The 21,324-nt window shown below is 39.8% G+C and overlaps 1 pseudogene across 1 annotated transcript; it reads right to left on the minus strand.

The window, feature by feature from the left end:
* Positions 1–3,610: 3,610 nt before the first annotated feature.
* Positions 3,611–21,320, minus strand: LOC308081144 (annotated as a pseudogene). Its single transcript, XR_013935058.1, has 13 exons — positions 21,209–21,320; positions 20,907–20,957; positions 20,046–20,230; positions 13,748–13,881; positions 12,722–12,794; positions 11,220–11,291; positions 10,458–10,586; positions 9,729–9,827; positions 8,722–8,934; positions 8,082–8,259; positions 7,654–7,768; positions 6,943–7,115; positions 3,611–6,365 (listed from the first exon to the last, which is right to left on the minus strand). The product of XR_013935058.1 is annotated as an uncharacterized misc_RNA (transcript).
* Positions 21,321–21,324: the final 4 nt, after the last annotated feature.

Raw genomic sequence — 21,324 nt, forward strand, 5'->3', positions numbered from 1 at the left:
GCATGACACCATTGTGTGACAAAGTATAAGTTGGGATAAAGTCGATAATTGATTAGTTGATATAGTTATAGATTAGTTGATACATATATATAATTTTCTTCAAAAGCGCTTCTCAATTATTTTATCTAAAAAGTAATGGATAGCATATGGTTTATAAAATAATCCATAGTTGCAGGCAGCCTTACACTGAGTACATAATGGGATTTGGAGTCATTCTGACTTGCAATGTAATGACTGATTCTACAGTTTAAAACCAAAATACAAGCAAAAACACAATCCTATCATCAATTCAGTACACATTCTCAAAATGACTGATTATTAAAAAGCCTGATGCTGCATGAGATGGTCTGATCAGTGTGTTATAGATCATTGGTTCTCAAAGTGGGGTCTGGGGGTCAAAATTTGACCAATGGGGTCAAAATGTGTTAATATAGCCTCACAATAATTTTAACCACTTTAACCTTACTTTGGCCATTCAAAAATAGCCGATCTACAAGCTCATAGCGCGGCACTCGGTGCCGCGCTATGAGCTTGTAGATCTGCTATTTTTGAAAAATCATGAAAATGTGTGAAAACCTTTTGAATATGTTTTTTTTAAAGCGAACATTTGTAACTCAAATCTTTGCTTCTGGGGGGTCCCTGGAACAAAATATTTTGAGATGGGGGTCCGCGGCCAAATATATAGCATTTTTGGGGTCCTTGACATGATGAAGTTTGAGAAGCACTGTTATTATAGATATGAACCAGGTCTTCCACAAGGAGCCCACTTCTCGTCATCCACAGTGAGGAAATGCAAACGCTTGGAGGCTGGCTTTTCACAGCCTCCTCCATCTGAACGTTTTCCCTCTAAAGTCTAAACTAACTGTCCAGGTAATAACCCACAGACAGGCATGTTGTTCTTGTTACAACAGGAACAACCTGTCCATTGAGGATCACAGTGGGGGTGGTTGGGAAATGGTGTAAAGTAACTAAGTACCTTTACTCAAGCACTGTACTTGAGCACAATTTTGAGGTAATTTGACTTTACTGGAGTATTTCCAATTTTCAATACTTTTACTTGTACTCCACTACGTCTCGGAGGCAAATATTGTACTTTTACTCCACTACAATTATTTGAAAACTTTAGTTGCTAGTTACTTTGCAGATATAAATTACTATATTATAAAACATACATTAACCACTTTAGCCCTATTTTATACCTAGGCTATTTGAAAATAGCCGATCTACAAGCTCACAACGCGTCGCATCGCGACGCGTTGTGAGCTTGTAGATCTGCTATTTTCAAACATTACTTTTACTTTTTGTACTTTAAGTATATTTTGATGCCAATACTTTTGTACTTTTACTCAAGTAACATTTTGAACGCAGACCTTTTACTTGTAATAGAGTATTTTTATATTGTGGTATTGCTACTTTTACTTAAGTAAAATATCTGAGTACTTCTTCCACCACTGATCTAATGTATCTCAAAAAGGACATATTTATGTAACAGGAGGAATGGGTAGAGTGGAACAGCGCCTCCTTGTGGAACCCCTGATGTCACATGTGTGGTCCTGAGGATGTTTTTTTTAAACTCTTGGTAGCACTTTTTGATTGGTTCACCATGGATCACCCTTAAAGGACACCTTTGTTTTTTTTACAACCAAGGTTTATGTTTTAGCTTGTAATTAAAGTAAAAAAAAGATGAGCGTATGTCTTTGTTTACACAATAACCCGGCGATTTCTTTATTATTATTATTTACAGTAGCTCTTCTAGCCCCCAATAACTCACATCTGGCCATCAAAGACCACAGGACTTTTTTTATTGTGTAATAAAAAGACATATTTAGCCAACTGCCCGAATGCCCCCGCCCACTGTAAAAAGATTGTGAAAATTGCTAAAACTATAGAAAGCAGTAAATGAAAAAAAATGTAACGCTCATCTTTTATTTACTTTAATTACAAGCTAAAACATAAACCTTGGTTGTAAAAAAACAAAGTTGTCCTTTAAAAGCATCCTGTGTATTGGTAAACGGCACTGCTGGCTGTGTGTAGATTATTGCGTGTATATGTGTGGATATTACAGAGATTAGGGGATGAGCATGTGTGCATTAATTCTGGAGAACCTACAGAGTGTGTGTGTGCAGCATGCTCTATAGTTGTATGTATTTGACTGTGTGCAATGTACATGCATGCTAGTGTTTGGCATTGTTCTATTGTATAATTATTATAGTGTGTATATACACACACACGAAGTCCGGAGTGAAATTAAGTCTTTCGGGGGTTATTTGTACTCTCTCAGATTCAGGAGCACTTCATTCACCCATTATCAACCTGTCTTCGTTTAATTGGTCCTCTCTAATGTTCATTATAAGAAGGCACGTTCTTTTTTATTATGAACTGAATTCATTCGTCTGATTAACATTAAGCCAGTAACAGTAAAGTAACAGTTTTGCACAAAAGTAGCAACATTATATTATTTTTCTTATATTATTTATTTTTCTTTTTCTTTATTGAAAAAAAAAAGAATGCCCTTCCGTATGGCTGCAACTAATCATTATATTGATAATTCAATGTTTAAACATTTGAAAACTTGAAATGGGACATTCTACATAATGAGTACTTTTACTTTTGGTACTTTAAGTACATTTTGATACCAATACTTTTGTACTTTTACTCAAGTAATTTTTTTTATTCCTGACTTTTACTTGTAACAGAGTATTTCTACATTGCAGTATTGATACTTTTACTTAAGTAAAAAATGTGAGCACTTTTTCCACCACCACCAATACCTCAGACTTGGCTCTCATGTGATGCTGTGTTTTCACACAAATCTGTGTGATCTTTTTGAGGTGGCAGCTCTCCCTCTAGTGGTGCATTTAGAGAATTACGTTTTCTGTCTCGCCTGCTTTGAAAACTCAAGGATACAAGTTGAGTATTTAACTATAGCAGGGCTGCACTGGAGGAGAGTATATTATTTGCAACCTTAAAAGGTTGCTTGTCAACCTGTGTTTTGTAGCACGCTCCATCAGTTTAGTATCCATTGGTGATGTGCACCCTTTCAATACAAGACAGGCAAATCATTTACAGCTCCCAAAATTCTGGGGTCAAAGTACAGGAGGGCTCAGCTATGGAACAGCTATATTGAGATCTCATCGAAGGCTGCTTTACCAAATCATTTTAAAAATAAGCTAAAAACCCATTTGATGAATCCAATTTAACAATTCACAGAGACTTCCACTCTTACACCCACAAACACTTGCACCTACACCCTTTTCTGCTAATATTTATTTTTCTCTATCATTCATACTGTGTATCTATTGTTATATTTGTATTTATGTTGCCAAATAATTTATGTTTTTTTTTTTATTACTTTATATTTCTTGTTGTTAAGTGAGGTGAGATTAACCTGCACACATCCCACACATCCCAACCCAATATTATGCTGTTGTTACAAATTTGTGCACATAAATAATAATAATAATTTAAATAATTGAGGCTACTATAATTTCCGTAGCCTCAAGCTGGTGTCAAATACTTTAACGTTATTTAATCTAATTGCAACTTTAACTTTTAATCTCACCACAGAGCTTAAACATCATGATTAAGCATAGCTTCACATGACAAACGCTTTGGACATAGTATTTATTTCAGTCTTAAAAGTTTATAACAACTTCTGGATAACATGACATGGAAAAAACTAAAACAAAACAAACAGAAAAAATAAAAATAAAAACAAAGATTTTCTTTTTTTGAAAATTAATACACATTTATTTTCTTAAATCGCACCCCAGGTTGACAAAAATGATAATTCATAAAAGCAAAGTTTTTGAAAAACAAAACAAAAACATCACAGGGACATACATTAATCTCCCTCCCCCCTCGGCAGCTTAACGAACGAAGACTTACAGTACATCAAAAAAAGTTATGAACGCAAACTCGTCTTAAAAACATCAGGAAACCACAAGAAACCGGATTTAAATGCAGGTGTAGCAACCTCAAGACCGGCCCTACAGGAAGAAGTGTGAACACTTTGTGTGTGGTTATTAAAATGTGTACCAATTAATACACATTAGTGCTGGAAATGGATTGGAAGTCGGGGTGCGAATATAGGGAGCTTGTGGCGAAGAACCCCCCCGCCCCCTAAAATCAAGGCACCCCCCATTTTATCATAGCAAAGCCCAGCACCGCGAAATGTTCTAAAACAAAACAAATCAAAATATTGGGGTCCCTCTCCTCAAGGAATTAAGGTTTTCAGCTATAACCCTTGTCTCGCATGAATAATCGCCATTTTGTTTCAGCTCAACGACGATTATCGCTAGAAAAACATTTGAATACAAAAAGGTTTAAGTGATTGATGTTGTAAATATCATACAATAATGTTACGTCTCAGGGTAAAAAAACAAACGTCATGTCTCTGTATGTGCTCAGTAGTTAACGTGTTCGTGTTTCGCAGAATGACCTTTGTTGACCTTTGTCAGGTAGTAAATGACCTATCTCCCCCTGCAGCCAAATAGCTTCTAAAACCATTTTTCCTTTTTCTCCCCCCAAATATATATTTTTATTTTATATTTATATAAAATACTGTTTCATTCATAGAAAGCCTTACTTTGTACAATATCTGAGTGAAGGAGTGTCGTGATTGAATGTGTGTGTGTGTGTGTGTGTGTGTGTGTGTGTGTGCGTGTGCGTGTGCGTGTGTGTGTGTGTGTGTGCGTGTGCGCGTATGCACGCGTGTGCACGAATAAGTGAGCGAGCGAGCAAGCTAAAAAGAAAACCCGGAAAACTTTCTTTTTATAACAAATAAGCTGTTACCGATTTCATGACCTAATACACAAAAAAAAAGTGTTTTACACAATATACACATTTCATTACTTACAAAGAGAGAGAGAGAGAGATAGAGACAGAGAGAGAGAGAGAGAGAGGCCTATCATTTGAAGGCTCGGGCTACAGCAGGGTTAGTACCACCGAATGAAACATCGAGAAATAAAACAAGTGACAGAATAATGAAGCTTGATTTATACTTTGCTCTACGACGGCGCTGTGTGCTGAAAATAGCCGCACGACACACTGTTAGCTTGTAGCCGCGCGACACACTGTTAGCTTGTAGCCGCGCGACACACTGTTAGCTTGTACAGTAGGTATGCTATCTTTGCCACGCGACACCGACGCATAAGAGGCAGTGTCCACAGAAAGTGTTTTCTAAAAGTTAAACTTTTAGAGGGTCATTTTGATCCTCCTCAAAGCCGGTCATTTTACGAGCCGACCGTGAATCGTTACCACAACCACGAGAACTCCCTGTTTACGTTCTTTCAGCTAAGCTATCTGTGCTAATAACACAGATGACGGGAACGTTCGAGCGCAGCGGGCGTTTGAACGTTGTGGGCACTGGGGCATCAGTAAATGCCGCGTGCGAGCGCTCTGGACATGATTAACCAAAGCGCTTCTATGGACACGGCCCCTGATGTAGGCTTTGACGGAGAAAAGTGAGAGAAGAGAAAAAGAGTTTGTGAATTAAAATCCTATAAAAAAAAGAGAGAGAGAGAGCGAGAGAGGCAGTCTTACTAAGGGAAGCTCATCGTCAGTGCATCTCTTTTTCTTGGATGTTCCGAAGTCAAAGTGCCGATTTGGTAACCGTGGAGACCATCCACTCCTTAGTAAAAATGAAACAAAGAAAAACAGGGGGGGGAAAAAAACAAAACAAAAAAAAGAAGGAGAAAATAAAAACCCCAGAGGGCGCACTCCTCTCTAGAAATGCATGTACCACATTATTTTTCCGCAGCTAGCGCATCAAAACCAAATCTCAAGGAGACAATTCTCTACTGGGAGAGAAGACTAGAAAGAATGGAGGGAAAACAAAAACATTAACTTTTTGTTGTCGCATCCACCATGGCACCATTTTTTGTGTGGTTCTTGTTTTTTTTTTCTCATTTTGAGGTACTTCTTTTTAGAAAAAGAAAAAAGACGACTAAATATAAAGATTCACTGACGTCAGTTTTGTCTTGTGTTTTCTTTTTTTTGTGTGCTGTGTCGCACAGTAGCACCATTAAATTCAGTTGTAGTTTTCATTTTTTTTGTCTTTTTTTGCCTTTTCATTTTTTTTGTTTGTACTTTTCCGGAAGACACATCACGTCGGAATTCCAACACATCACGGCGACGACACCATCCGCCGTCCTCCTCCTCCTCCTCCTCCTCCTCCTCCTCCTCGTCCCCCTATCATCCAATGATCTCTTGTTGTTGGTGGGCTTGGCAGTCGTTTCCCCGGCAACGTTATACTAGCTTGGCTTTGCGTTTAGCCGTGCCGTTACGTTCTCTTCATGCAGACGACGCAGCGGCTCACACGCGTCCGCAGGTTACCCGCCTTCAGAGTCTCTGACTGGGGTCTCCTGTAGGGTGGTGAGAGGGGAAAGGTCAAAGTTGAGGCTGATGAGGTATGGGAAGAGTGCCTATAGGTTCACTAAGGCATTGGTTCTCAAAGTGGGGTCCGGGGACCCCCAGGGGTCCTTAAGGGAGTTCCAGGGGGCCCCCAGCTAAATGAAGGATAGTTAGGAACTAAATGGACCCTTATGGGTCTGTAACTCTAAGAGTGTACAAATGGAACCAAATGGACCCTAACGGGTCCATTTGGTTCCATTTGTGCACTCTCAGAGTTAAATTAACATTGATTTTACAATATAAATTGGGGTCCCAGAGATAGAAATGCCATTACATGGGGGTCCGTAGCCTTAATGTATGTCAAACTGGGGGTCCTTGAATTAAAATGGTTGAGAATCACTGCTAGAGCCGTATAAAGAATCTTCTCTTATGGGGGTCCCTGGCATATCTTTTCAAATGGGGGTCCACAGGCTAATAAGTGTCAATTTGGGGGTTTGAGAACCACTGCCTTAATGTATACTTTGTATTAATAATTTAATTCTGCACAGTGACTTTTCCAGTTGGATCAAAGCATGGTTCGTGGCCTACCTGAACATCTCGTTTTGGTCTACGGTGGCCAGCCAGAAGCTGTAGGAGTTGCCGTAGTAGTTGCACGTCCCCCTGCCGTGGCACTCGATGAACGGAGCGCTGCGGAACTCCTCCAGGCAGGAGCCGGGAGAGGCCAGAGCCTGGCCTGAGCCCTCCGCTCCTGCACTGGTGTGCTGTAAGGGAGAACAACCACATAGGGGTTAAGACCGGTATAGGTTCTAAAAGTTGGGTCCGGGGACCCCCCCAGGGGTTCCTTGAGGGTGTCCCCAGCAAAATTAGTTAACACATTGAGTGCCAGAGGTTTTTTAAAACAGGGTACAGCCAGTGGCAGCGTTTTTTAACAATTTTTTACCTTAGTCGCAGTAGTCACAGAATATTTAGGCCAGGACCATTTTTGGCACTCAATGTGTTAATATAGCGTCACGATCATTTGAACCACTTTAACCATGTGTCATACTTTGGCCATTAAAAAACAGCAGATCTACAAGGTCATATCGCGGCACGAAGTGACGCGATATGACCTTGTAGATCTGCTATTTTAGAAAAGAAAAAAAGAGAAAATGTGTGCAAATCTTTGAATATATATATTTTTAAGCGAACATTTTTTTAACTAAAATCAAATCAGGAACCTGGCTATGGTTAATTGTTTTATGTAATTAATTTTACAATTATTTATGAATGCAATGAGAATAAGGATGTGTGTGTGTGTACCATCATGAAGGAGTATCCTATCCACAGGGCCTCCCAGTAGGCGGGACAGGCGGGGATCTGAATGGTCTGACTGTGGACCGCTATGACCATGGCCGGAGCCTCACACACCGCACACCTAGACACACACACACACACACGCACGCACGCACACGCACACACACACACACACACACACACACACACACACACACACACACAAGTACAAATTAATCACCGTTTCTTTCAAAAAAGAAAGACAATTTCAAACACTTTCAAGATGTTTCAAAAATGTTAAAAAGAATAGCAGCTAAAATGACACAGACACTTTCCCTCTTTTAATGGGTTAACCCGTGTCCCTCTTATCTTTCCCTCAATCCCTCCCTCCGTCATCGACCTTCCTTCCGCCCCTCCATCTCGCGCTCTCTCCATCCTCTCTCTCGCTCCCATACCTGCCGATGAAGGGTTTGATGGCCTCCCCGCTGATGGGAGCCATGGCCATGGGCATGGGCTCAGGACTGGACAGCCAATAGGAGTAGTCGTTGCGGGAGGCGAAGTTGCACACGTTGTTGATGTTGCAGAACATGAAGGGCATGGTGCTGAACCGACGCAGACAGCTGCCCGCCGTTCCTGAGAACGTGAGAGAGAGAGAGAAATATGAGCAATGAAATCTAGGCCTGTCACAATTATAATCATAATCGCAATTATTTGAGATGCTCGCAATTATTCTTGCATAATCGTCAATCGTTTCCATGTTGAAAAAAGTTTTTTTACATTTTCAAACATTTTCCAAAAAGAGCAGAAATAGCAGATCAACAAGCTTACAACACGTCAAGCTTGCAGATCAACTATTTTCAAAAATGTTCCCCAATTTTTTTAAAGTATAAAATTATTAAATATGTATTAATTTCTCATTCTTTGTCATATCTGCCCTGTGCAATTTGTGAAGTAAAAGTACTAAGCAAGCAGATTGGAAATACTAGTAAAGTAAAAAGTAACTCAAAATTGGACTTAAGTACAGTACTTAAGTACATGTACTTACTTTCCACCACTGATCTAGTATATCAGTATCATACAGTATGGTATGCCTACCCAAGTCCTGTCCATGAGCTCGCTCGTTGCCCTGCACGTAGAGCAGGGAGTATCCATCGTAGATGAGGCTGGTCCCGTCGGGGCAGAAGGGCACGTCCGTTCCCTGGCTGTGCCTGGTGATGAGGAAGCCGTGGGCCGTGGAGGCGGTCCCCGGAAGACCCGGGGGTCCCTGAAGACCGTCCGAACCTGGGGGCCCGGGGTAGCCACGCGTGCCTGGTGGTTTGGTCACCAAAGATAAAAGTGAGGTTATTATATACAGTGGTGGAAAAAGTACACAATTTTTTTTACTTAAGTAAAAGCATCAATACTGCAATATAGAAATGCTCTGTTACAAGTAAAAGTCAGGAATTGAGTTAAAAGTACAAAACTATTGGCATCAAAATGTACCAAAAGTAGAAGTACTCATTATGCATAATGTCCCATTTCAAGTTATCAAATGTATACAAATCTTTAGAAAATAGCAGATCTACATGAGCTTGTATATCGGCTATTTTTAAATTGCTGAAATGTATATAGGGCTGAAGTGGTAAATGTATGTTTTGTAATAATTATCAAAAAATCTATAAAGTAGCTAGAAACTAAAGTTTTCAAATAAATGTAGTGGAGTAGAAGTAGTAAAAGTATTGGAAATACTCAAGTAAAGTACAAATACCTCAAAAGTGTACTTAAGTACAGTACTTAAGTAAATGTACTTAGTTACTTTCCACCGCTGGTTATATATGAATGTAATGAACCACTTTCACCCAGTCACCCCTATTTTGGGCCCTTCATTGTGAGCGAAAATAGCAGATCTACAACTTCACAACGTGAGTGAGCTTGTAGATAGGCTATTTATATATACCTACTGGCATGGTCAGCTACTGAAGCGACCCAATTCAGGGGTAACTTGTAGAAAGAAAACACAGAGTCTACAGTACAGCTGTCTGGCCACTAGGGGGGAGTTTGACTTAGTTTGACTGAATGGTTATCGATCCAGACTCGCGGATCAATCAGTGGGTCAAGCTCACCTGATGCTCCAGCGGGTCCAGAGTCTCCCTTCCTGCCGGGGGGTCCGCTGAATCCTGGGGGTCCCTCCGTACCTGGGTCTCCAGGGCCGCCTGATGGACCTATATAGGATCAAAACGAGGAGTGAGTAGACTGAAGGAGCATAATGTACCGTATGTCCAGTGGTGGAAAAAGTACTCAAATTCTTTACTTAAGTAAAAGTATCAATACTGCAATATAAAAATACTCTGTTACAAGTAAAAGTCCAGAATAAAAAATGTACTTGAGTAAAAGAACAGAAGTATTGGCATCAAAATGTACTTAAAGTACCAAAAGTAAAAGTACTAAAATATTTGAAAATAGCAGATCTACAAGCTCACAACGCGTCGCATCGCTTCATCTGCTATTTTCAAATAGCCTAGGTATAAAATAGGGCTAAAGTGGTTAATGTATGTTTTATAATGTAATCATTTATATCTGAAAAGTAACTAGTAACTAAAGTTTTCAAATAATTGTAGTGGAGTAAAAGTACAATATTTGCCTCTGAGATGTAGTGGAGTAGAAGTAAAAGTATTGGAAATTGGAAATACTCAAGTAAAGTACAAATACCTCAAAATTGTACTTAAGTACAGTACTTAAGTAAATGTACTTAGTTACTTTCCACCACTGCGTATGTCTCCATTGATTGTTGTCTGTGCGTTTGTATGACTTTTTATTTCATTCCACACTGATATATCAGTGTTGTCACCAACCTGGACCGCCCTCGCGTCCGGGACCGCCGGGACCGCCTCTGCTGCCGGGAAGACCCGGCATACCCGGGGGTCCCCTCTCTCCTTTCACCACGATGGGGGCGGCGGCAACGCCGGGGTCACCGGGCATACCTGGAGGTCAAAGACGACAGAAAGAAAGTGTTTAAAAGAGAATGAGATAATTAAGTATCTGTTTCAAATATGTATATATATATATATGTATATATATATGCAGTGGTGGAAAAAGTACTCAAATTCTTTACTTAAGTAAAAGTAACAATACTGCAATATAAAAATACTCTGTTACAAGTAAAAGTCCAGAATTAAAAATGTACTTGAGTAAAAGTACAAAAGTATTGGCATCAAAATGTACTTAAAGTACCAAAAGTAAAAGCACTAAATATTTGGAAAATAGCAGATCTACAAGCTCACAACGCGTCGCGATGCGACGCGTTGTGAGCTTGTAGATCTGCTATTTTCAAATAGCCTAGGTTTAAAATAGGTTTAAAGTTGTTAATGTATGTTTCATTATATCATAGTTTATATCTGAAAAGTAACTAGTAACTAAAGTTTTCAAGTAAATGTAGTGGAGTAAAAGTACAATATTTGCCTCTGAGATGTAGTGGAGTAGAAGTAAAAGTATTGGAAATTGGAAATACTCAAGTAAAGTACAAATACCTCAAAATTGTACTTAAGTACAGTACTTAAGTAAATTTACTTAGTTACTTTACACCACTGTATGTATATATGAATATTTTGGCGTACCCATAGATCCGACATCTCCAGGATCACCGTGTTGACCAGGAGAACCAGGAACTCCAGAATCTCCCTTTGGTCCTGAAACACAAACACGACATGGGAAGGTTTACTTTGAAACTCCCCCAACAACAGGTGACTGATACTGTATGCTGCATTAACCACATGAACCCGAGCGTCCCTGTTCTGGGGCAAACGTTTGGCGAAGATGTTCACTTTAGCTGTCCTTCTTACTTGAAACAGTCTCTGGAACCACCATATGCATCACCATACCCACTTAGACATACACAACATCACTATTTTACTGTTCCCAAAAGAATATTTTCTGAAGTTGGACGCAGGTCATTCCACTACAAAGCTCCATTTGACTGGAACGATATTCCTCTTTCTCTCAGATCTGTTACCTCTCTTGGCCGCTTCAGGGCCTCCTTGTATTCACATCTCGAAACTGCCTGTTCATGCTTTTAATACCGCTTGTACTTACGTTTATTTCTGACTTTGACACATGTTGTTTTACGTATGTGCATAGGGGACCCCCTCTAAAATGAGATGCTGCATCTCAAGGGGCTATCCTCTCAATAAATTCTGACCAAACATTCTGACCAAATATCTAAGGTTGTGTGCTGTGTTAAAGAGCTGGTGCCATATTTTTGCACTTTTTCTGTTTTTCATGTGTCTATGAGGTTGATAGAACTTCATTAAGCCCCCCGGTGGTGTTTTTATGGTGTTTTATGTCTTCTCTGACTATTTGGAGTTTCTTCCTGGAGGCTGAAACCTTGAGGGTCAAACGTGCCAATAGAGAAACAGTGCTTTAGTGACATCACAAAGCCATACCCTCCCCCTCATTATCATAACACAACAGGTGTGGGCATGAGGAGGAGGAGGGACTAGGACAGGTGGGTGGTGCTAAGGTGGTGGAGGAGGTGCTAAGGTGAGAACCAGGTATACTTAATGCACTGGAGGCGTGTCCACATAAAAACATAATTTTAACGATTTCTGTACACTTTTTTTTTGTTGAAAAAAATCCTTACATAATAATAATACCTTCTGATCAGGTTTTAGGGTTGAAAAATATCATGGCACCCCATCTTTAACTGGAACAATATTCCTCTTTCTCTCAGATCTGTTACCTCTCTTGGCCGCTTCAGGGCCTCCTTGTATTCACATCTCGAAACTGCCTGTTCATGCTTTTAATACCGCTTGTACTTACGTTTATTTCTGACTTTGACACATGTTGTTTTACGTATGTGCATAGGGGACCCCCTCTAAAATGAGATGCTGCATCTCAAGGGGCTATCCTCTCAATAAATTCTGACCAAACATTCTGACCAAATATCTAAGGTTGTGTGCTGTGTTAATAGCTGTGCTTTGCAAGTGATTTATGAGTTTTTTTGTTTTAGTTTACAAAATTATTTTGTGTTTGTACCTTAAAAAACAACTGAAAAAAATACCTTGCTTTCAGACAGGGTATTGAAATAGGATTTTGGACATTGATACTATCGGGAACTGACCTGGGAATCCGGGAACGCCAGGCAGTCCACCGTCTCCCTTCAGACCTTGAGGACCGGGAGTTCCAGCACCGCCCTATAGCAGGTCACGTGGCACGGGGTCAGAGGTCAGCAGAGTCACATGACCAATAATCAGCGGTGGAAAAAGTACTCAAATTCTTTACTTAAGTAAAAGTACCAATACTGCAATATAGAAATACTCTGTTACAAGTAGAAGTCCAGAATTAAAAATTGACTTGAGTAAAAGTACAAAAGTATTGGCATCAAAATGTACTTAAAGTACCAAAAGTAAAAGTACTAAAATGTTTGAAAATAGCAGATCTACAAGCTCACAACGCGTCGCAACGCGACACGTTGTGAGCTTGTAGATCGGCTATTTTCAAATAGCCTATGTATAAAATAGGGCTAAAGTGGTTTCATAATATCATAATTTATATCTGCAAAGTAACTAGTAACTAAAGTTTTCAAATAATTGTAGTGGAGTAAAAGTACAATATTTGCCTCTGAGATGTAGTGGAGTAGAAGTAAAAGTATTGGAAATTGGAAATACTCAAGTAAAGTACAAATACCTCAAAATTGTACTTAAGTACAGTACTTAAGTAAATGTACTTAGTTACTTTCCACCACTGCCAATAATGTTGAATGGATTGTGTTTTCCAACTCAAGGTTAGAAGCCCTTTTGGTCGCCATCACGACTCAGTCCAACAGTAATGTTACTGTATATTATGAATATTATTATCTATTTATTATAGTGGATTTATAGATTTAAAAAATGCATCATTCTTTTTTTGTTTCATCACTTCCAATTTCAATGGTTTATCCTGTATCCTGTATGACTTCTCTCCCCTAATTGGATGAAATCTGTACCGTGCACTGAAAATGTACTTTCTTAGAGCTATTCAACACTTATTCAAACAAAAACATCTCACTTACACTACCTTTAACGTAAAAAAAAAGAAAATTAGCCATTGAGCTAGTTTAGCAACAAATTATCCATTGGTTTATATTATATTTGTACTTGGCTCTTACAGGGAATCCAGGAGAACCGAGCTCTCCCTTGGATCCGGGGAAGCCAGGCTGGCCGGGAGCGCCAGAAATACCCCTCTCTCCTTTATGACCTCCGCTCCCTGCGGGCCCGCGGACCCCCTCGGGACCCTGAGGACCTTCACACACACACACACAGAGCAAAGGTCAGGTAAAGAGAAATAACGCGCCGTCCCTTCGCTGTACAGTACAAATGCTTCACAATCACAGTATCATATATTCTGTACAAGGGTTGTTGTTGTTGTTATTCACTTTCATTTTCAGTCTCAAATTTGTTCGGATAATCTTACATCGTGTGGATAAAGTAATGCACAGTGGTGGAAGAAGTACTCACATTATTACTTGAGTAAAAGTGTCAATACCACCATGTAGAAATACTCTGTTAAATGTAAAAGTCTGGTATTCAAAATGGACTTGAGTAAAAGTACAAAAGTATTGGTGTCAAAATATACTTAAGTGCTAAAGGTAAAAGTACTCATTATGCACAATATCCCTTTCACAAGTTTCCAAATGTATAGAAATCCTTTGAAAATAGCCATGGCGGAAGTGGTTAATGTATGTTTTACATAGTAACTAGTAACAAAAGTTTTCAAATAATTGTAGTGGAGTAGAAGTAAAAGTATTGAAATTTGGAAATACATCAAATTGGTACTTAAGCACAGTACTTGAGTAAATGTACTTGGTTACTTTCCACCACTGGTAATACATTTAAAATGAGAAATGCTTGATCTGTTATTGGTAAGGGTGAATGTGGTCTCAATCTCTAATATGGACTGAATGAGTTCAAAGTGAATTGGTACCAGCCTTGCTACATAAAGTATTATCACTGATAATCGACATTATCTATACATCCCAAATTATCTAGCCACGTACATTAATTAGAATCACAAACAACACATGCAATAGAATCTAACGAGGACATTCATTTGGCATTGGTTCATTGTAGGTATATGGTGTCGTATCTTTGAATACACCACAATGGTCTTCTAATTAGCTATAGGCCCACTTTCACAAAGGAACACAAGAACTGTAAACTTGACATAACACAATATAATACAAGGCAACAATAATGCAAACACAGTCAATTCTGGGTATTTGTGCTCTGTGAATGTGTTATGTACAGTCTTGACTGAGGTTCATCACATGTCCTGTGGGATAAAAAGGGTTAAAAAGAGAAATCCTGAAGTTAGACAATTCCGAGGACCTCTTGATCCCAACGTTACAGACGCGTAGACTGTACGATGTATTTCTGGTGTGGTGTTCATTATAACAATGGACAACACTTCCAGTCATTCTAAAGCATAAGGGGGGGTCGCTACAAAGGGTCACAGTCAATCTATTTTCAATTCAGTCAATTGAGGAATTGGATTTTCTTCCAATTGAAGTCTTTAGCAATGGTCAAATATATTGAGAATATAAATTATGAAAATGAAATCCATATGGTTGGAAATCCCTTTTCACGTCATCATTATTATGTGAAATCCAGGTTCACTGAATTATTATTACAATGAACTCCGATTCAGCTTGGATTTTGAAAGGAGTGAACCGATTGTGAATTGACTGTCAACTCTGCTGTACACATTTCAACGGGTGTAAACGTCATCGTCACCTTTTACACCTAAAATTCTGCACAGACCAAATCATATTATAACCAATGTATCACAACGCAACAGCAATACATTCACTTTGTTAAAACCCCTAAACACCAAAATTAAATAATGTATCACAACACAACAGCAATACATTCACTTTGTTAAAACCCCTAAATACCAAATTAAATAATGTATCACAACACAACAGCAATACATTATTAATGTTGTTAAAGCACTGAACCCCAAATCAAAATGTATGTATCACAACATAACGGCAATACATCACACAACCATCAAACCATTTGAAGTCTAACCTGCAGGACCTATGTTTCCCAGAATTCCCCGGGTTAGCAGGGCCAGGTTGACGGCACAGGTTGACAAAGAGAACAAGAGGTTTAGATAAGAGCAAAGGTTAGCATAGCAACACAGTCACGCTAATCAAAGACAGGAATTATGTTTCTGGACAAATTGTAACTGAGTAATGAGTAACATTAGCTGTCTTTAATCAACCATTTGTACATTTATAGTTATAAACTATGGTATGTACAGTATACTGATTGCACCAAAATCTGTGATCGGCTATTCTCAAATGAAGTCAACAGTTAAGAGAAATCAACTTAAAAAAATACATTTTCATAATTTAAGGTTTGATGCAAGTTAGTTTTTAGCGTAGTATTTGTGTGTGATTCTTAATAGATTTGTGTGTTTTCACTACCATGCCAATATCTTCCTTACAATATGGTGGGTAATTTCTTAAAAATATAATATACGTCCACTCTCAAGCAAAAGTTCTTACTTTTTCAAGGGTGCGTTTTACTACCATCAGTGAGCAGAAGAGAAGAAGTGATAAAGAGTAGCAGTTAGGGAGAGGTGCAGTGGTCAGAAATGACCGGCAGAAAATATAGTGACTTGTTAGTAATTCTGATCTGAAACCATTTCAGTGTAAAACCAAGGATATTTGCAGGTCTCTAACTCAAGGCGCATGTTATTAAGACATGTTCTAAAAGTGCAGAGTTGTAGAACATTGTGAGGTTATATATAAGCTTGGTGTTCTAAGATATGAGCAGGCCAGTTCTAGAACAGTGCGGTTAAAGCAGCTCTAGAGGTGAACTTTCTGGAACAGTGCAGTTAAAATGGCTTCTATAATGTGAAGGTTTCTAGAACAGCAGCTGATATAAAAAAAACAGCAGAGGTTCTCGGACACCGTTTTCTCTGACCTGCGGGACCTGCGGCCGTCGGATGTGCGAGTCATCACGCGGAAGGGGCGTGGCCACACCACATTGGGTGGGGCCAAGCCAACAGGAAAGGAAGGCGTTAAAATGTCATGTTTAATCATTTTTACTGCTCCAGTCCCACCAATAACACTCCCATGTAAGGGAGCGTTTCACAGTGCTGGTGTCCTACTGGTCTCAGCTAGCTAGGATACGCTTTTCGATTATACTGATATGAATGATATACTGCAGGTCGTTTACTTCACTAATTGTTCTTTTTTATAAATGATACAAAATGCTACTGTCCCATTCCTTTTAAAAGAAAAGACGGTGATAAAGGGACATTTTGCTGATGTTGAACCTAAATCCCATTACTCATGATAAACATACAGTAGTGTGGCAAAAGAATATCTGTGTATTCTTCCACAAAATGCTGAAATGTCTGTGCGATGACGTCAGACGTGTCGTTTTCGTTTCGTTAGCGCACACTAGTGATGAGCGGGCCGACCCGTAACCCGCGGGTCCCGCGGGTCAACCCGCGGCGCGGGTGGTCGAGTCAGGATTTCAGAGGCAATTATGCGGGCTGTGGGTGAGCGGGTCAGCCGCTCTCACAAAAAAAAAAAAAAACATTTTGAACAACATGCTTGTTTATTTAGCCCATGACAATGTTGTGCTACTGTAGACATTTAAAGCGACTTTGGGTACTTAAAAGAGCGCTATATAATATATATATATATATTCCCACTGCAGGTCGCGGGCGGGTTGAGCCATAGATTTATATATGGGTTCGCGGGGCGGGTTGAGGCGGGTTGAGGCGGGTTGGGTTCCGTGGCGGGTTGGGGCGGGGCGGGTCATGAAAAAACCCGACCCGCACATCACTAGCGCACACACATTACATACGGGGGAAAGTGTGTGTGTTTCACGTCATCGTGCCCCCATAATATATACAGTATTTTTGCCACACCATATAGGATCAGAACAATGGGGTTTAGGTTCAAAATTGGTTGTAAGACCTGCTTTATCATATGTTATACACACACACACACACACACACACACACACACACACTAGTATCTGCCTAATGTCTGAGCCCAGTAGTTCCAGCACTGTGTTGTTGGGACTGCGTTCTCTGACGTGTTTGGAACAGACATGGTGCCCATGCAGGTGGCTGATCGGTCCGTGACACGCAACACAACACATCCAGAAAAGCCAGACACAAACCCACGACTTTTACCAACTGGACTCCTTTAGGGAGACCATAATGTCACCATAATGTTTTACGTATACAGACAATTTACAATTAGTGCATGATCAGAGTAAATGGCACAAACCCTAGTCAACACTGTAATTTTTTCTATGGATTAGTCACCCCATGGAGACTTGAATGAATGGATATTTTTTTGTGTTTGTCGCATTCCTAAGCCAATAATTTAATGACCAGCGGACCGGACACAAAGGAGACTCTTAGTGTCTCCTACCAGAACCGCTGCCGGTCATCAAATTATTGACTTAGGAATGAGACCATAACAAAAAAACATCCATTAATTCAAGTCTCCATGGGGTGACTAATCGATAGAAAAAAAGTCATTTTGGGGGTGAACTATCTCTTTAAGTTGCTGTATTGGAACTTAAATTAGTAACTTTTGAGCAGTATTTATTAAATAAGGTGAGTGTCGTACCAATTTGATCAATCCTAATGGTTCTCTGAGAAAAGTTAAATTGTATTTTAGATATTCCCTGAAAATGAACCTCCTCTAAAGTGCCAGTAGAGAGAAGTGTCGGGTCTGTTTCTGGCTCCACTGTTTAAACACCAACATTGTCTGAATATGAACCTACAAGACCACACAAAACACAGGACGCACGTTAAAGGGATACTTCACTTTCGGGCCGGGGAAACATTTAAAAAATATATTAAAAATAAATGAAAAAAGTAATGGAAAATTCATGGCCCCCTCACGCATTAGAGTGTCCTACTAATGTGTGAGGGGGCCTTTATTTTGCCATAACTTCTTTCATTTTTTTTTTATATATATTTTTAATGTTTATTTTATGTGAAAGTGAAGTATCCCTTTAACACTGACCACAGGTAAACAGTCTGAAATGCAGGTACGTGCACACACACACACAAACACACACAAATACACACACACACACACACACACTTCAGGGCTGTGGAGAGATGGATAGATTACACGTTCCGAGTGGGTGCGGAGACAAAGAGGATGGATGGAGGAATGGATGGATGGATGAAGAAAGAAAAAGAAAAACAGGAATAACACTGTTAAGGGGGAACCCATGCTCTTTTTGGGGGTGTGGTCAGAACCCCCCACCGGTGAGAGACAGTGATTGGTGCGTGAGGGGAAGCGCACCCCAGCATTTCCTGTTTGAGGGAGGAGAGGAGGAGGAAAAGGGGGTGAAGGGGTGGGTGGGGGTGCGGTGCGTTTAGCGTGGACAGATCAGTCTCCGTCCTGGCTGGGCGTGCTCAGTGACAATATACAATATACTTTGACAATGATTGTTTGTGACTCAGTGCTCCGTGAGGTGGCTCTTTAAACCATGTCCCATGCAAATCAACGTATAAATGTCAACATGGAAGGCGTTCACATGGGAAAGTGCTGAAGGTTGCTGTCTGGTTGTCAATTGGCCTTTGAGGTGTGTGAATATTGCGTTCCCCGCGCGTTCCCAGTGGTGGAAAAAGTGCTCACATTTTTTTACTTAAGTAAAAGTATCAATACTGCAATGTAGAAGTACGCTGTTACAGGTAAAAGTCCGGAATCCAAAATGTACTTGAGTAAAAGTATTGGAATCAAAATGTATTTAAAGTACCAAAAAGTAGAATGTACTCATTATGCAGAATGTCCTATTTCACAAAGTTTTCAAATGTATAAAATGTATAAAAATCTTTTGCGACTCAAATGGCTGAAATGTATATAGGGGCTGAAGTGGTTAATGTATGTTTTGTAATAGCCTAATAATAAAAAATGTCAAAAGTAACCAAAGTTTTCAAATAATTGTAGTGGAGTAAAAGTACTAATATCTGAGTAGTCATCAGCTGGGCGAAGCTGTAAAAGTTATTTGCCAGCTGTCTCCAAGGGACCACAAAATACTCCTCTTTCACCTCTTTAAAGACCTGAGGCGATTCTTAAAAAAAAATCTAAATCCTAACAGTTTTGGAAAAAAAATCTAAACATTTTTTCTTTCACGATTTTTCAAAAATAGCAGATCTACAAGCTCATAGCGCGGCACTCGGTGCCGCGCTATGAGCTTGTATATCTGCTATTTTTGAATAGCCAAAGACGTCTAAAGTGACACAGATGCGTTCCAGGTATTAATGGGTTAAAACCCTATGGGGCTAATAGTTCGTTAATAGTTTGACCCACTTGAGACCGGGAAAACCAGACGGCAACCACATCAGGCACAAGTGGAACAGGGTGGAACAGGGTGGTAATAATGGCAGGGTCATCATTCCATGTCACGTACCTCCTCTCCCTGGGGCACCGGGTCCTCCTTGGTTTCCTTTGGGACCCTGATAGGCCACTCCTGGGGGCCCGGCTTGTCCCATGGGCCTGAAGTACCGGGGAGACCCGGGAAGCCACTGTCTCCCTTCGCGCCTGGGAAGCCTGGGTTGCCGGGCTGGCCGGTGACACCGGGGTCACCCTTAGAACCTTGGATGTAAATAAAAGTTAGAAAGTTAGGAAAATGCTAATTAACTCTCTGCCAGCCAAAAACGTTTATAAACGTTTATTTTAATTTTTATCAAAAACAAAATAAATTATTTTCTAAAATTATTCTTTATTTTTTTGGTTTTTCCGTTTTTCCGTTCTTCGCAAAGAACCAGGAGATAACACTTTCCAAAAAGTTTCTGCTCCATTCACTTCAATGTTAAAAAATAAACAGAGAAATAAATACATTTTTTTTCTATGTTTTACCATGTAAACTGCTGGCAGTTTTTTGAGTACTATTTTTTAAAACGTCCAAAACTGTGACTTTTCAGGAAATGGAAAAAAGTTTTCCAATAGATCCAGTGTAGTACAAGCTCTTCTTAATAATTTGTATTGGTTCAATATTTATAAAACTCACAGACACACTTAACCACTTTCAGCATTCAGCAAGCAACGCGTTGTGAGCTTGTAGGTCCGGTATTTTTTTACACTCTTGTAAGACGATATGGGGCATTAATTTATGAAAATAAAATGTTGAAATATGGAGATACAAGGTGTCTGCCCGACAGCCAAAACGATATAGTGGAGTCGTTCTATTTCAGACATGTTGAAATTGAAGCGAGGCATTATACAGCATTATGTGTGTGTGTGTGGCTGTGCGCTCTAGTTGGTAACTCACCTGGCAATCCTGGGAGACCAGGGGCTCCTGGACCACCGAAACCGGGCTGACCTGGAAGAGAAATGAATCATGGGGAAATGTTCTGGAGTTTTAAAACATACATTAAATGTAAAACCCCTTGCAAGTCTCTATACTACTATACTGTAGCAGTGGGTTAAACTATGTCAGATACAGAATAATCAACACTTAGAAATGATCAGGTTAGGTGTAATTATTCCTACAAAAATACATTATATTTTTATTATTTTAATTATTCTTTTCAGAGTCTTTTCAGACACTTTCAGAAATGCCACGTGGCTAACCTGAATCTCCTTTGATTCCAGCCGGTCCGGGGATTCCATCGCGACCCGCTTGACCCTTGTCTCCTGGGAACCCTGGCCCGCCGGGACGTCCTCCCTCTCCCGGTCTACCGGGGGCG

The sequence above is a fragment of the Gymnoscopelus braueri genome (genome assembly GCF_963280865.1).
Source record: "Gymnoscopelus braueri genome assembly, contig: SCAFFOLD_473, whole genome shotgun sequence".
Classification (NCBI taxonomy): Eukaryota; Metazoa; Chordata; class Actinopteri; order Myctophiformes; family Myctophidae; genus Gymnoscopelus; species Gymnoscopelus braueri.